The following is a 17,337-nucleotide window of genomic DNA, read 5'->3' as shown; positions in this document are numbered from 1 at the left end:
CTGGGTTCTATTCGGAGAATGTGGCCTACCTTCCGCGTGGGCTCCCCTTAGCCTCTCTGAAGCGCCTCACAGACACCCCTGGGTGGTCTAATTCAAACAAGCCCACACTCGCGGTGAACCACTGCAAGCTCCTGCCCAGAAATCATTTCCAAACGTTTCTATCTGCCTTTACGGTGGTGAAAGTGGAGACGCAGAAAGATGAGAACCTGGGTCACCAGATGGTGTCATTAGGAAGCTGTGGTGCTGGGATTTCGATCTGATAAAAGAAGGGTTAACAAGTTTGAGAAGAAATGTACTTATTACCTTACTTATGTAACCCTTCTCTACATCACCTTGACAATAAAATTAAGTTAAAAAAGATTTCCCTTTTTATTCCTCTGATAGACTTCCAAATGAAAACCATATATTTGTGTTCTAATAAAGAATTTTTACTTCTTACTATTTTATTTATTTTTATTTTTGAAATAGCCTTTCGAATTACTTTTATTATTATATTTAGATAACCAATTGAACATTCAAAGTCCAAAATGTAGATAGTCCTGAGAATTTGGCATTGATGTAAGAGTTTTAGTTTTTATTTTGCTACCGAGTAGCTAGAGAAACTTTAGAAAATTGAATATTTATCTAGGGCTCCATTTCTCAATTGTGTAATGGAAGTATTGGCTTAGACTGCCCCTAAGGATCCTTGTAAAATGAAATCAGTATATCAAAATGATACCTATACTCCTGTGTTTATTGCAGTACCATTCACAATAGCCAAGACAGAAAATAAACTGAGACGTCTATTGACAGATGAATAAAGAAAGCAAAGCATATATACAGAGTGGAATAGTATACAACCATGAAAAAGAATGATATACTGTTATTTGTGAATAAACTGGAGTTAAGTGAAATATACCAGATTCAGAAAGACAAAGATTACATGTTCTCACTGATACATGAAAGGGAAAAAAAGTAGATTTAATGAAACTAGAGAAGAGAGAGTAGGGGCTACAGTGAGGGTGGGTAGTGGGTGTTAACATACATCTAAGTAAGAGGAATAAATTCAAATATTCCACAGCATACTACATCCTAACAATGTATTGCATATCTTATAAAGGGCTAAAAGAGTTTGAAAGTTCCCAACACAAAGAAATCATGTGTTCAAAAGATATAAATGCTAATTGCTCAGATCTATTACACATCGCATATATGTATCAACTTATTTATCAACCACTAGCCCATATATGTGCAATGTTATCATAATTAAATATTAGTATGTTTGATTAATATATTGAAATGTTATCATTAAAATGAGTAAATAAATTAACCAATAAATAAACATTTAAAATTTGAGAATAGAAAGGATTCCTTGAGATACATTTTTAGCATACCTCCCACATACATGTGTTATTAGCATCACATACATGTGTTATTAGCATCACATAATTAGCTGTATTAGCTTTCTTTTGACATTTGCATATATGCACACTATGTACGTACCTTGATGAGATTCAGGTCCTCCGTCACTCTTCCTCACCCCTCTTCTCAAGTCTGAAATCATGTTCAACAAGTTTCACTGTCCCATTTCTACACATGTACTAAGAGTATTTTGACCATATGCCCCTTTCTTCCGTTCCCCTCTACTCCCTCCTCTTCCCTCTTGTCTCTCTTTCCTAGATGCTACGTGGTGAGCAGCTTTCCTCTGCCATGCTCTTCTGTCATGATGTTTCTCCCTTGCCATGAAATTAGCTGACCACACATGGACGGAAACCTGTGAAAGTGTGAGAAAAATAACCTTATTGCTTCCGCCAGGTATTTTGCCACAGTGATGGGAAAGTGACTAAGACCGTTGGTTTGCCTATCCGTTATTCTATTTATCCCATTGTTAACCTTCACAGAAGCTTCTCTGCTGCAGCATGGCAATGTGGACAGCTAAAACTTCCAGTGTCACCACCATACGTCTGGGGGATAGGCAAGCTTGTGACAGAGTAACCAACAAATGAAATACAAAGTGGTAATTGCAAGAAAATTCACTCATTTAAATGCCACCTCCTCTTCCTTCTTCCTACCCAGAACACCCAACAGCAGGCTTACACCACCAGCAGAAATCTTGCAAACAACTAGATAAAAGCCTCCTACTAAAGGTACTTGAGCAGAAAGAAAGAAGGGCAAGATGACACTGTTCATAGGCTGGATAGTCTGCTTTCATATTACTTTTTCTGTCAGGATTGAAAATCCTGCCAAATTCTAAGGTATCAGCAGTAGGGTTTTTCCTGCCAAATGTATATATAACAGATTTAGTGGCTATTGATTTTGGTCTATAATAGTGAAGAGAAGTATAAAACACGTTCCTGTTTTGTCTCAATCACATTAATTTTCTCAGTGTCCATATGTCTGCTTGGTGGGAAATTCTACCCTAAATCATATCCATGTGTTTTTTTTCTCTCAACAATTACAGATTTATGGTGTACTTAAAAATACAAAAACTGGGGAATTGCCAGATCCTAGATCCTTGGCAGTTGTGTTCATTCAACATGTATTTTACCTGTGTGCCAGGTGACAATGATTTGGGGAATAGGAATGGAAACACTTCTTGTATATGAGTTGTCAAAGCCTTGTCCTCAGGCTGCAGACAACTTGGGGATACCTTCATGGCCTGACATTATAGTGGCTACAAACCTGCCCATGGAGTTCATAGCCCGTGGAAGTCTCCTGACTGGGGTATAGAGTCAGAATTTGAGCATACTTCATCTCTCCTGATAGAGGAAACATGTAAAATCCCTTGCCTGTGTTCTTGGTTCTTTTTTAAAAAAAACCATTTTATCTTTGGTTTATTCTGTTTTGCCACTGTTTTTTCTATCTCTGTACCCTCTGTCTTGTACATAAGTTTATCTGATTTGGGGAGGGGAAGAGGAGGTACAGAAACAGTGGGACAAAGGGTGAACCACTTCGGCAGTGATACTCACGAGACACTAGCTGGAACTGAACTATACAACTTTGGGGGGGGGTGAGAAGAAGTCCGGAGGGAAAAGTCTGGGAGAAAATGAGGTAGGGTGACACTGTTAAACACAAAATGTACTCATTACCTGATTCATGTAAATGTAACCCTTCTGTATACCACCTTTACAATAAAACTTAAACAAAAATAAAATAAGACTTCAATTATCGAGAGACAGAGAGACAGAGAGAGAAACACACCCTGCCTCCTGCTGTTCTTGGGGCTTTTTACTTTCCCTGGTTTCCAGAAGCTTCTGCTCTGAGTTCTTTAAGTAGACCCTGCAACTCTTGCCCCTCCAGAGGGATCTACTTCTTTCTCAAGACAATTGGTAATGTTTTCCTGTGTTTCTGTGTATACAGATGAGAAAACTGAGGCTTAGAGGGCAAGGTTGAAGTCACTCAGTAGCAGAGGCAGGGTTAGGTGTCCTAACTTGGCTCTTTTCCCCACTTCTACCTACTCTGTGTTGCTGTTATCTGCAGCAAAAAGCTGCGGGGTGTGGATTAACCTATTCCAATTCATTACAACTGGAGAAATAGAGTGCTAACCTCTCTGCATCGTACAACCAGATGAATGATGTGTTGCGTTTAAAAGATGCACCAACTTAAGCTTCCTGGATCTGTATTTTCTCATCTTAAATTAGGGATTGTCATATCTGCTATGGTTTCACCTTTATATTTTACCTCATCAAGACTCAGTGTTAAGAAGTAAAAGATATTAACAAAGAAAAATTTGAAATGTTCAGAGAAAAAAATTGTAATAGAATAACGAGAAAACTAACACACCAGATACCAATACTGTTAAAAGAAATTTTAATTTTTGTGTCTCTGAATGTTCCCTCTCAATTCTTGGTAAAATATATTTCCATCTAGAAGGAAATAGGGAACTTTGACAAGTATTATTAAAGCTCACTTGCCTTCTAATTGAAGCGCGCTCTTGGAAAATGCTCTATGTATCTGGGGAAATATAATGCACTAAGCATATGAATAAATCTTTTTGGAGAGACCTAGGGATTTTCCCCTCACTTTTCAGTCGTTCTGCTCTCTTTTCTGGTTTATCAGCTCCTTTTTCTTTTCTGAGTGGTGATGGTAATGCATCCATTTGCCATTTCCAGTAAATCATCCTTTTATAATTTGGCTTTGTTTCCATCTCCGATTCCCGTCAGAAGGGTTTTTTTTCCTCAAGGCATTTTTGCAAGCAATTTCCCACATAATTAATGCCATATCTTCCTTAGAGTCCACTTGAACTCCCACATGAAAATTGATGAGTCAGCCAACCACAGATAAGAATCCCAGATCACTGATGAAACTATCAGTCTGGTTTCCGGGCTATCATGTTACAGTGCTGAATTATAACTGGGGGAATGTATGTGTGTGTGGTGGGAGTTGTCTGGTTGTTTTTCAGTGCATATTGCTCATAATAAGGTCCCTAAATTACTATTACTAGATGAAGAGTAGGATTTATATGACCCCTATCAAATTCTACACAAAAAACAAACCCTAATGATAGAAGAGGGTTAGTTTACAGGGATGGAGACTCCATAGCCCATTAACAAAATTATGTCTAGACTTGATCAAATGAGCCACAAACTGGTACAAAAGTCACTGTGAGAAGGAAGATTATCTACTGAGGTGATTTTTTTCCACCCAGTTAGAGTGTGGATTAAGTCCAGTGGCTGCCTAATGCCTAGACAACAAGAAGACCAGGAGCCAACCTCAATTTCACACTGTAGAGTGGGAGGTGAATGGGAGGTTGTCGTGTAAGACAACCATTCATCTCAGGTCAGGAGAAATGACTCATCCATTTGATTCATTTACCCAGTCTATTCACATAATATTTTCTTTCTTTCTTCTTTTTTATTATTAATTTTTATCATAAAAATGTACAGAGGGGTTACAGTTACATGAGTAGGGTAATGAGCACATTTTATAGCAAGCATTGTTACCTCCTCCTTTATTTTCCCCCTACCATCACTTCCCTCCCCACCTCTCCAACTCCTGCCGCCCCCCCTCACCTCAACATTGTAAAGTTTGTTTTCAATATAGTGTCTTGTACATCTCGTTGTCACAATGCATCAGCTTGCATCCCCACTTACAAAATGTATATATATGATGCAGAACACCGGCATCAAATCCAGTGAAAACAGGCGTTATACCATGGGGGGGGAGGGGAGAGAACATACAATAGAAAGAAAAGAATCACATAGTGCATTGTAAGTACATTAAAAACTATTTTTTGCTTGATGTATCATTCCCAGGTTAGTTTGCATGGGAGGATTTGGGTTTTGCCGGGAGATAAATTTTATTCTTTTTCTTTATTGTCAAGGTAATGTACAGAGAACACACAATGAAAATGGTATCAATCCTGCAGCAGCAGAGCCTGTACACTAAGACCAGAGTGATGTCATATAGTGATATCATAGAATGTCCTAATATGAGGTACTAGCCATCAAATACGTAAGCATTTCTGCAGGAGATCCTAGTTCCATATTTGGGTATGTTCAGGTGTGTGTATATCTGTGTACATATGTGTGTATGCATGTATGTCTTATGGAGGTATTAGGCTTCCAGGAAGAGCTCACTGAGCCCTGAGATAGAGAAATGCTGAGAATTAGAATAAAGGACATTCAAGGCAATGTGTGGAAGGAGAGAGAACCCCTCATTTGATATAACTTGACTGGAACAAAAGCGTGAGGAACCTTTTGTAAAGAAAAAAAACTAGGGAGAAATTGCTCTTGCTTATAGTCCTAGGTTACTGGGAAGTAGAATTTGGGAATAATCATGGTTCAAGGCCAGCCCAGGTCAAAAAAAATAATATTCACCAGACTAGAATCTCAACCAATAAAAAGCTGGGCACAGGAGAATGTACTTGTCATCTCAGCTACTCATGAAGCTTAAATGGGAAGGTGAAGATCCAGGCAAGCACTGGAATAAAAACAAGTTTCTATTCCAAAACACAATGAAAGTCAAAGGACTGAGGGCATGGCTCATGTCATGGAGGACCTACCTGGCAAGCAGCAGGACCTGGGTATGACCCCAGTACATCCAAGACAAAGAAAAAGACAAGAGGAAAGTTTTCAGGCACTCTTTCTTCTAATATTGGACCATCAGTATGACCACATCAGATACATTTGTGGTTATGAAAGCGAGTATGTAAATGTGTATTTTGTAGTTGAATGTATTACGTATTTCACTCAGTAGCACATGCTTACTGTTTGCCCTGTTTTTTGTGTTTTGGTTGGTTTTTTTTTGAGAAAGTCACTGTGAAATTGAAACGTGGATGAGAGGCTCTCTTACATCCAGGGTTTCCAAGAGATAGTTCTGATTCTTGACTCAAGGAGAATGTCTGATATCTCAGTGTGAACACTCTGACTGTGGCATATCTCACTAATTTCTTTTTTCCTCCACTATACGTGATGGCTTTTATTTTTGAATTTTTTTATTATCTTTAAGTAGTTGTACAAAGAAGTTGTCATTTACAGAAGCAGTTTATTAATATAGTGCATTTTAATCTATGCTACCCCTTTCAACGTTTTCACTGGCCCCTCCCGCCCAACCCTACCTCTTACCTTATTTATTTTCATTTTAGGTTATGTATTGATTTTTTTCAACTTAACAAAGCATCTTATGTATATAATGCATCTTGAGCTGTGTCACCACTTCGGCATCCTCAATCCCTTTCAACCTACTCTTTCAAACTCTCCCTCTCCCTCCCCATCTCCCCTCTGTCTCTCTCTCACACTGTGTGTCTGTCTTGTCTCCTTCCTCTCTCTCTCTCTCTCTCCCCCCCCCTCCCCCCCCCCCTCTCTCTCTCTCTCTCTCTCTCTCTCTCTCTCTCCTCTCTCTCTTTCCCTCTCTCTGCCAGTCTTTATGCTTGCACTCAGGGCCTGGACACTGTCCCTGAGCATCTCTGTGCTCAAGGCTAGCACTCTACAACTTGAGCCACAGCGCTACTTCTGGCTTTTTCTGTTTATGTAGTACTGAGGAATTGAACCCAGAGCTTCGTGCATACTAGGCAAACACTCTACCACTAAGCCACATTCCCATCCATCACTATATTTCTCAATTATGTGTTACATACAATGAATTCTTGACTGAATTTCCCCCCTTCCTCCTTCATTCTTCTACCCCTCTTCTTTTGGCCTCATCCTCCACTCCTATAAGTACCCATTTCCTGGTACATATTTTGTTTGGCTTTGACCTACTCTTCTTTAAAGAATTGCACTATTTGTGCTCTCCATAGAGTCTATTAACTTCAGTTAATTCATTTATAACCCCTTGCTTACCACCCGGTGTGTTTATGTGTAGATTTATAGGCACATTCTAGCTACCAGAAATGAGGGAAACCGTGCAACTTGTGTTTCTCTGGATCCAGCTTACTTCATTTAATATATTTTTTCCAAGTTCAAAACTCTAATGATGAACCCAAGCTCCCTGAAAAACAGGACCATGTATTTCACTAGTTTCTGAAGCTACCCTATAGTAAATTCAGATTGGGCTGAGACATGAATTCCTGTGGGTTTCCATAATAGAACTCTCCAGTACTCTATAACAGAACTCTAGCTGTACTCCCACTGTCGGTACTCCAGTGGGAGTACAGAAACTTACCACGCTGACTTACCAAACTAGACAAGTTCATCTCCTCACCTCTCTGAGATTCAGCCACTCTGTCTGCGAGCACTGAGTGGCAGGATGGTTGGGATTAGGTGAGGGGACAGGCTATTTGGCCCCTTGTCCAGTATATCTCACAGGTCTGCAGTCATACAAAAAAGGACCCGACCCAAAAAAATAAAAAGAAGAAACACACACACACACACACACACAGTTCTATGTGCATACTTAATAAGCTGATTAGTTTTAATAATTTAGCGTGGCAAAACTTCCAGTAACTCTGATAATTCTAAACATTAAGAGATGATGCTGATGCTGATGGTAGTTGTTACTTATATAATCATCTGCCTAAAGCAAATCCCTAGTCAGGAACATATAGGGAATCCAACAGAGAGACTTAACCTTGTGGAAGTTTCTCAGAACTAGAAATCTCCAATGGTGTTTCATGTGGATGCAGCCCTGTGTGGAGCTTTCTACATTTTAACCTCAGAGACACAAAGCCATTAGAAGAGATTCAAAGCAGGGCAATGAAGTCTAAGGGGCTGGAATATAGATGCAGGCTGGTCACCTCAGAGGACAAGTATTGTTGAGTCAGCCCTTGCTAAGAATGGCATTTTCTGGGCTGTTCAGATGCATTCACCCACCATCCCATTTACAGGACATGGGCTGGCCCTGAGGCAGCTCACAGGCTTTGAAGAAAGGCAGGGACAGGACTGGTCCAGAGGTCTTGTCCTAGTTGGTATGGCTTTCTCAAAGAGAGTTTAACTGTAGGCTTGCCATGGTATACAATTGCCCCTGTTTGGCCCTTGAAATGGTTTAGCTATAAGATAGGGAAAGTCTCAGTGTCTAGTGACTGCAAATGTGTGTGTGTGTGTGTGTGTGTGTGTGTGTGTGTGTATAGCCACACAGCTCCACATCTAGCTTTTGGGTGGTTAGTTGGAGATAAGAGTATCATGGACTTTTCTGCCCAGGTTGGTGACCCTCAGATCTCAGCCTTATAAGGATGAGCCACTGGTACCCAGATATTTTTTGTTTATAAAAAATAAACCTTGAGGGCTGGGAAGGTGTCTCAGTGGTAGAGTGCTTGCCTTGCATGCATGAGGCCCTGGGTTCGATTCCTCAGCACCACATAACCAGAAAAAGCTGGAAGTGGTGCTGTGTATCAAGCAGTAGGGTGCTAGCCTTGAGCTGAAGAACTGAAGGACAGTATCCAGGCCCAGCCAGAGTTCAGGTCCCACAACCAGCAAAATAAATAATAAATAAATACATAAATACATAAACTTTGATTCCAGGGTCAACGCTTTTGTGCTTGAAGTTACTATTAAAGAATGAATTTAAAAATCTTTACTAATCCTGCTTTGACTAAATCAAAGAAACTGTGGCTTAGAAGAAGAGCCAGCATTTGTTTTGCACTGGTCTTTCTGAATTTTGATTAGTGAATGGTCTGAGGGCTTGGAAGCAATGCACTGACCTCAGTGTTCTGGGGATAAGCACAGCTCACGCAGGATGAGCCATGGAAGAGGCAAGGGGGGATGCGCTCCTTCCCTTCCCAGTCAGCTGGCTCTTGCTGCTCTTTCCGGATTTCGTGGAGAGGCAGAAAAGAGACTGCTGCACAAAGTCAAGTTCACTGCTGGGTGGGAGGGGTTGGCCAGGAACACCAGAAAGTGTCAGAGCTTTTATACAGACAGTTCTGTCCATGTCTGTGTTCCTCCACATCTAGCCAGCCAAACGGATTTCTTCCTGCTTCTAGCTTCAAGAAACATACGTGGCCAGGGCTGGCCTGAGTTTCCCATTACACACACATGCATGAGACAGGGAGAGACTGCCCTGCTGGGCAACTCCCAACTCATGATGGTCCTGACATGCTATACAGAGACCTTCAAAGACAGTACACCCCTCACTTAGCATGGACCTCCTCTCGGGGGTCTGCCTCCTACCATCCCACTTCACTTTCTCCTCCTGGCTTTATACAAGTAAACCCTTACTGCTTCCCAGAACACCCCAACTCTGCAGAACTAATGGAGAAAGAAAGACATTTTAACAAGTAAAGCCCTCAAAAGAAGTCACTTCCAAAAATCTGGGTCATGATTGTCAGAGGTCCCTCTTAATATCCTAGCTCTTGGTATTTATTTCATTCACTGTGCTATTAATTTGGTAGTGGGAAGAGAGATAGTTCCTTGGACCCCTCTTTTCATGGGTTTGTTTGTTTGTTTTTGCCAGTCCTGAGGTTTGAACTCTGGGCCTGGGCATTGTCTCTGAGCTTTTTTGCTCAAGGCGAGCACTTTATCACTTGAATCACAGTGCTACTTCTGTTTTTTTTGGTTTTTGGGGTTTTTGAGTAGTTTGTTGGAGGTAAGAGTCTCACAGACTTTCCTGCGCAGGCTGGCTTTGAACCACCATCTCAGATCTCAGGCTCCTGAGTATCTAGGATTACAAGTGTGAGCTGTAAGCCCAGCTTGTTTGTTTTGAGCAAGATCCTACTACCTAGCCCAAGCTAGCCTCAAACTCTCAATTCTCCTGTCTCTGACTCAAAGTGTGCTGAAGTTACAGGTGTATGTTACTGCACTCAGTTTCCTAGGACCACTCTTGAGAGCAAGTGTTGGCACAGAAACATGAAAGATTCTGTGCTCCATCCTGCCCCCTACTGGCAAAGATGATGTGAACTTCATTCCCATGATGTATGTAGCACTGGCTCCAAGTCCTGTGTATTCTCGTTGACTCTCAAAGCGGGTACTATGAAATGTGCTTTTATCAGGTTCACAGAGTTCAAGTGATATGCTCAGGAGACATGCCATCCAGAGAACAGATAGTGGGTTTGAGACCACTCCTAGGTCTGTCGGCTCCCAAGCCCAGGCTGCTTTCATTATTCCTTGTTTGCTTCCTAGGGCCCTCAGAACATGGGGGCAAAGAGGACTATGGAGACCAAAAAGCCACCGTCTGTCTTCCATATCTCAAAGTGCAAAACTTCTTCCTCTACCCCTGCTTTGGTTAGTGATATTTTAAGTAGGATGTAACAACCAAAAAAGAAAAAAGAATTAGCAAACCCAAGACTCAAGGACTCAGTGTTCTTTTTGGGAATCCGAGACCTTTTAGTGGAAACCTGTTGCTTTCCCATATTTTGTCATCCTAGTCCACCCAAAATCTCAGGCTTGGTGTTTTCTGATGAACAATGGCAGAGAGGGTAAAGATTAAGTCACGTTCTAGGCTGCTTAAACTACAATTCTTTCTTAACCATTATCCACAATCCCATGTACAGAAATACCAGAGCGGAGCTAACTTGAGAGTGGATTACACTGTCAGAATTAGATACCTATTCAACTGTTCTCCATCAACCCAGAATGATGGCAAACTCAGGAGTAAAAAGAGATGAGAAGACATAAAGCTACAAAGATTGCATAATAAAACAGATGAGCCATTTAGCGGAGCAGAAGAAAGAGTGCCACAGTCATGAACTGGCTAAGGCGGTAATTATTAAGGCCTGTCAGGAGAAGTACTGGGATGGCAGAATGAGTGGAGAGAGTGACAGAGTAGAATGAAGGATGGGGTGATGAACAGTAAAAGGAGATAAATTGTAAGAAGCGCAACCAGGGGACAGTAGAGGGCAGGAAGAACAAGAAAACACTATTCTCTGTTATAGTTGAGTTGAAGGACAAGCTAACTCATCCACTGTAATCAAATACCACGGACTGGAGGGCTTTAAAACAAACATGGGGCTGGGAAGGTGGCTCAGTGGTAGAGCGCTTGCCTTGCATACCTGAGGCCCTGGGTTCGATTCCTCAGCACCACATAAGCAAAAAGAAAAAAGCCGGAAGTGGCGCTGTGGCTCAAGTGGTAGAGCACTAACCTTGAGCTGAAGAGCTGAGGGACAGCGCCCAGGCCCAGAGTTCAGGTCCCACAACCGGACCCAACAACAACAACAGCAGCAGCAAACATATATGGCCCTCTGTTCTAGAGACTGGGAAATTAAGATGGAGACACCATCAGATGTGGGGTCTGAGGAGGGCCTGATTTCTCATCACAGACGTTACCTCTAGCTGTGTCTCCATATGGTAGAAGAGGGTGAAAAATTCCCTCACATCAATTTCATTAAGGCACTGATTCCATTCATGTGAGCAGAGGCCTCTGACCTGATAATATCCCCTTAAAATTCTCGTTCTCTTAATGCCATCATTTAGGGATCATGATTTCAATGTATGAATTCTAGGGGAATCACAAACCTTCAGAAATCTCAATGGCTCCCGAGTTTGGCATCACCGCGGGCTAGCACTGCTCTGTGAGTGGTGCTTAGAATGATGATGTTGAGCCATCAGGAACATTCTCAGTTATGAATGTATTCTATGGAAGACTGCAGAGACGGGCAATACATTTTTGGATGCATTTCAATAAAAGCTAGCTGAAATGTACATTTTAGTAGTGAAAACATAAACCTTCAGCTATTTGTAAATATAACATTTCCTAACCATACCGAGTAACAGAAAGATACCTAAAAGGTCATGTGTCATGTTTGCAAAGGCACAGACACATAACTAGGGTCACCTTCAGCAAAAGGAATGGATTCCTATCATTGGAAGAATCTGTGTTACGGGTGCATGGGAGGGGTGAGGTGGAAAGTGTTGCGCTTCTTTGTGCTTCATTTAGATCTAGCGGATTCTGCAGACATTAAGCAAAGGCACACCATGAGGAGATTTAGTTTTGAAATACAGTTCTGGTAGGATGCTGTTGGAAACTGCGTTGGGAGAATTGTCAGCAAAGCCAGGACTAGGGTGTAGCTTCATGAGGTGCTTATCTCAGATGCTCAGTGCAAGGGAGTAGCTCTCTGGCTAGTGTGGCATGAAACTTTCAGTACCATCCCGTGGAGCAGTTCCATAGGGGACAGCCACAATTTGTAGATGCTGAAAAAGATAAAAGTTACATTAAAAAAAAGATCACTGCACAAAGATTGAGTCTCCCTCCTCACATGGGTTAATTCTAGACCAGCCATGAAAGTTGTATCTGAAACAGAAAGCTGCTAGTAGAAGGACTATCATATGTGGAGAATGCACGTGGGGAAGAAAATGAGTGAGGCAGACCTTCAGCTACTTCAAAACACAGTTTAAACCTGGAGGCAAACGTCTCAATCATTACTGATTGTAAGGCTTAGCTTTGCATTTCGAATAGGTAAAGATACTATAAATGTTCTTAAGGCATTGAGAGGCCAGTGGAATGCCCTTCAGTAGTTTGTTTTCTCTGGCTCCCCTGTTCCCTATGGCATGTTGATATTTGGAATCTATGTAGCTGGAAGGTGCTAGCACTGAACTTGAACTCAGATCTCTGGGACACAGCCAGTGTCCTGGTCACAAACCCAGAATGTTTTGTGTTCACAAGTAGGATTCTTGCCTTTCAGAAGTGGAATAGAGCGAAGTTTTCTTTTGTTTAACTTGCCAGGATCCAATTTGGACTTCACTGAGTTTGACAGAGACAGAAGATGAGGGATAATTTGCATAATGCTGGTTAGATGGGGAAAAGGCTTTTATTTCATTAGGTTTATTTAATAATCATTGAAGATTTCATGTCATGCAGAACTTGGAGGGGATTGTGTAAAGAAACTAAAATGTGGGCTAAACTTAAAACTGTTCACTGAAGTGACCCAAACCCAAAACTATTCATGCTAAAAGAGAATTAGATTCATCAGCATGTACTTGACGTGCCCTTTGGAAATGTGTTAACCATTTTATGTAAGAAGTGGCATTTCACCCAGGTTCACTCATTTGCATACTTGTGATTTCATTTGCATATATTTTACTGTGCTGTGCTGTGCTACAGAAATATATTCACTTATTTTATTTCTCCTTTGAATTCCTTACACCATCTGCAACACTAAAGAATGTAGAGGAACAGATATGGAGGAAATACTCTTTCTAGAAAGGAAGACAACTATGAAGATTCTGTATCCAATCTGCTATCAAAACTGTCTTTTTTTCCTTTAGCTATCTGGTGGATATGTCCCCCTATTTTCTATTCTACTAACTGGAGATCAAAGCTTCCTCATCTCTTGTTTCCTGGCTTCTCATCAACTTATCCAATTCCATTTATTTTCTCCTTCCTGAATATTCTCCCTAAAACATCACTTAACTAGTAATGCTCAGTGATCTGATGTCATTTTCATCATATTAGTCTCAATACTCCAAATTCTTAAATTCTGCCATTATGAAATTGCCAAAGTTAACAGCTCTAAGTATTTATGGTTTTCTCTATTTTAACATAAATAGGAATTAGTCCTTCTAACTCTGACTTCCACTCTTCTAACAGCTCCTTAGATGTTCTCACCATCAGAATTTCCTATTGGGACAATGAAGGAAGAAAGCAAAATGTTTTAATAAGGATGACATCAGAAGGAGTGGAAAATTTTCTTTCCTGTTATTTTTTGTGAAGAAATCCTAGGGGGAGGGGAGTAGACCTATAACGGCTTTAAGAAAGAGTAAGGTTTTAGAAACATGAGAGAAAATGGTTGGAAGTGAAGCTGTGAAACTCTGATTAGCTTGTTAAGACAGAAAGCTAAAAATGTACAGACGGGCTAAGGTCAGATTCTGGAAGAGGAAATCTGAGAATTAAAGCACACAAGTCATGGACAGAATCTGAGAGAAATAGTTTAGCTTGGCATGGTGTGCTAGAGCTGGGGTACTTTAATAGTGTCTGGAATCATGGATTCATCTTACAAAAGCCACTTGAAGCTGGTGTCAAGTGGCTCATGCTTGTCATCCTAGGTCCTCGAGAGATTCAGATCTGAGAATTACAGTTCGAAGGCAGTCCAGGCAGAAAAGTCCACGAGACTTATCACCAATTAGCCAATAAAAGGCCAGCAGTGGGAACTGTGGCTCAAGTAGAGAGCTAGCTTTGAGCACAAAAGCTTAGAGGCAGCACTCAAGCCCTGAGTTCAAGCCTCAGGACTGGCACTAATAAATAAATACATTACTCGGTTAAAAGTAGTCCAGAGCTATGTTCTATGAAGTTCACAGAGCATCCCAGGTCCTTTCTATCTCATTACTCCCAGTGATAGAGGTCTTGTTGGTATGACCAAAGTTGGTTCATTCCCTCCATGTCTATACTCCACCCCAATGAGGGAAAAAGAGGAAGTAAAAGCACAATTATTTCATTTCATTTTATTTTGTTGGTCATGGGGGTTGAACTCTGGGCCTGGGCGCTGTCCTTCAGCTCTTCAGCTCAAGGCTAGTGCTCTACCACTTAGCCACAGCACCACTTCCAGCTCTTTCTGTTTATATGGTACTGAGGAATCGAACCCAGAGATTCATACATGCTAGGCAAGCACTGTACCACTAAGCCACAGGCCCAGGCCCCTTACTGTTTTTATAATTGCCATTTTATAGAAAAATATTTTTTCTATTAGCTTATGGTATCTGATCCCATCAACATCCTTTAACCTATCATCTCTCATGAATTTATTTAACTGAACGCATTCTGTGCTGGTAAGCAAAAGACAAGCGAGGCATGGTACCTCAACAGTGAGAACTTGCTAGGTAAGGAGATTTGGAAGGAAGTAATCTCAAAATGCCATAGTAATTTTTTTTCTGCTATAGACCTAGGGTTTATATTCTTTGTTTGGTTTGTTTTTAACTGTATTTTTTTGTCTTTTCTTTTTAGTACTGGGGATCGAACCCAGGATGTTGCATTTGCTAGGCAAGCGCTTTGCCACTGAGCTACATCCCAGCCCCTAGGGGTTATATTCTTTAGGAACACAAAAGAAGGAGTGTTACAGATTCCCTGGGCATTAAGGAAGGCTTCAGGCATGATGTGCCAGGGCCTGGAGATAAGTGGAGGCATTCCTGGGTTACCAAAGTCAGAAGAGAATTTAAAAATGACTGTGGGTAAAATGTGAAATAAGAGAGCTTGACATGAATGGAGTGCCCCAAATGTATAAGAAGTAGAGTTCAACTTGTAGGAGTTCAAGTTACTGAAGATCATCTATGTCTTCTTAAACAATTATATTTTTTTTCTTGTATGCAAGGGGGAACTATTGAGAAAAACAATTGCACCAAGCAACAACAATGTCATCTGCTAGAGATCCTGCCAGCAGGAATATGTGATATTGATGGGAAAGGAGGGAGACTAGAACATGGGAATGTTTTATGTATAGGCAGTGAGTGTGAATGTATATGGTGTGGTGTGTATGGTGTGTGTGTGTGTGTGTGTGTGTGTGTGTGTGTGTGTGTGTGTACGTGTATATAAGTCTGTCTGAAATGAATGACCAGTGGTAAGCAGGGAAATAGGAAATGGATTTAAGAGATTCTTAAGGACTTGAGGTGATATGAATTGTTGGCTACGAAAAGAATTTTGGTAGGGAGACGGAAGTAGGGATGGTCACCAAAGTTCTGATTTGCATAACCAACAGTCTGGCAACACAGATAAAGACAGACCAGGGGATTCACGAAGACTATGTTAGGAAATTTTGATATAGCTTTTGATATATTCATTTGAAACAAATCCTGGTAGCATCTATTAAGTAGTTGAACATCTATGTAAACTCCTTAGGAAAGCCTGGACCAGAACTTCAGACCTAATTGACTAGCATGCTTAAGTTTGGGGGCTAAATAGTTGCTTTTGCTTTTATTTTCCTCTTATCTTATAAGTTTTGTGTGACTATACATGGATAAGCCATTTCTTAGGGATGTCAATATTATAAGAAAAGCATTTGCACGTCCTTCGGTGTAGACCAGGAAAAGTTGTTTTTTTTTTCCTTGGGTTGAAAATGTTACAAATAGATCAACCTGTTACTCTTGCTGGAAGCCATTATCTGGATCATGGGAACAGACTTGTACTGAGCTATTATTATCCAAGACTTTTTCCCTGTCTCTGAAAAAAGGTACTGAAGTAAACCAGAGCCAGAAATAGAAGATGAGCAGGCTGTCCAAATTAGAACACACACTTGTCAGTTTTCTTCTCAAAAAGAGCCTCTCTCAATAGAGTAGCTGATCCTTGTGACTTCCTAGCACTCTGGAGCCGGAGGCAAGAAAATTGTGAATTTGAGGTGAGCCCAAGCTAACAAAAAAAAAAACCAGAATATATTTTTATTCATTAATAGCATTATGTATCTGGGATGATTTTAAAGTATTTTTGTAAATGATAACAAACACATATACATACATAATTAGCTAACATTAATAAAGGTATACAATGTCAGGCTTTGAGAGTGAATCTTCCTCAAACTCTACAAAACAGAAACTGATTATTCCCATTTTCTAGATAAGAAACTAAGGACAAGATGCAGTGTGTTTCACATGCAATCACATAGCTGTTAAATATTATGTCTAGCATTGAAACTAAATGCAGATTCCACAACTATATTCTCAACTGTAACACCAATATTTTAATTTATTTTTTATTATCTTTAAGTAGTTTACAGGAAGTTTCCTTTTAACAAATAAGTTTATGAATACAATGCATCTTGATCAATGTCACCCATTTTTGCCCATCCTTCTTTTACTCATCTTTTCCCCTCTTCTTAACATTGAATTCTTGAGTGCATTCTTCCCCTGTTGTCCTCTTCATTCATCTACTCCTTTCTCCTTGCCTCCATTCCACCCCTTTCAAGTACCTGCTTCCTGGTATTTTTTTGGTCAAACTTGAGCTTTCTAAGGAGCTATAATTCTAAGGAACTATACTATATTCTAAGGAACTATATAATATATTCTAAGGAACTATAATATTTGAGTTCTCCCTTGAATCTACCATATTTCAGTTCATACATCTGTATAC

Source organism: Dipodomys ordii, unplaced genomic scaffold, assembly GCF_000151885.1.
Source record: "Dipodomys ordii isolate 6190 unplaced genomic scaffold, Dord_2.0 Scaffold1, whole genome shotgun sequence".
Lineage (NCBI taxonomy): Eukaryota > Metazoa > Chordata > Mammalia > Rodentia > Heteromyidae > Dipodomys > Dipodomys ordii.
This window is presented reverse-complemented; position numbering follows the sequence as displayed.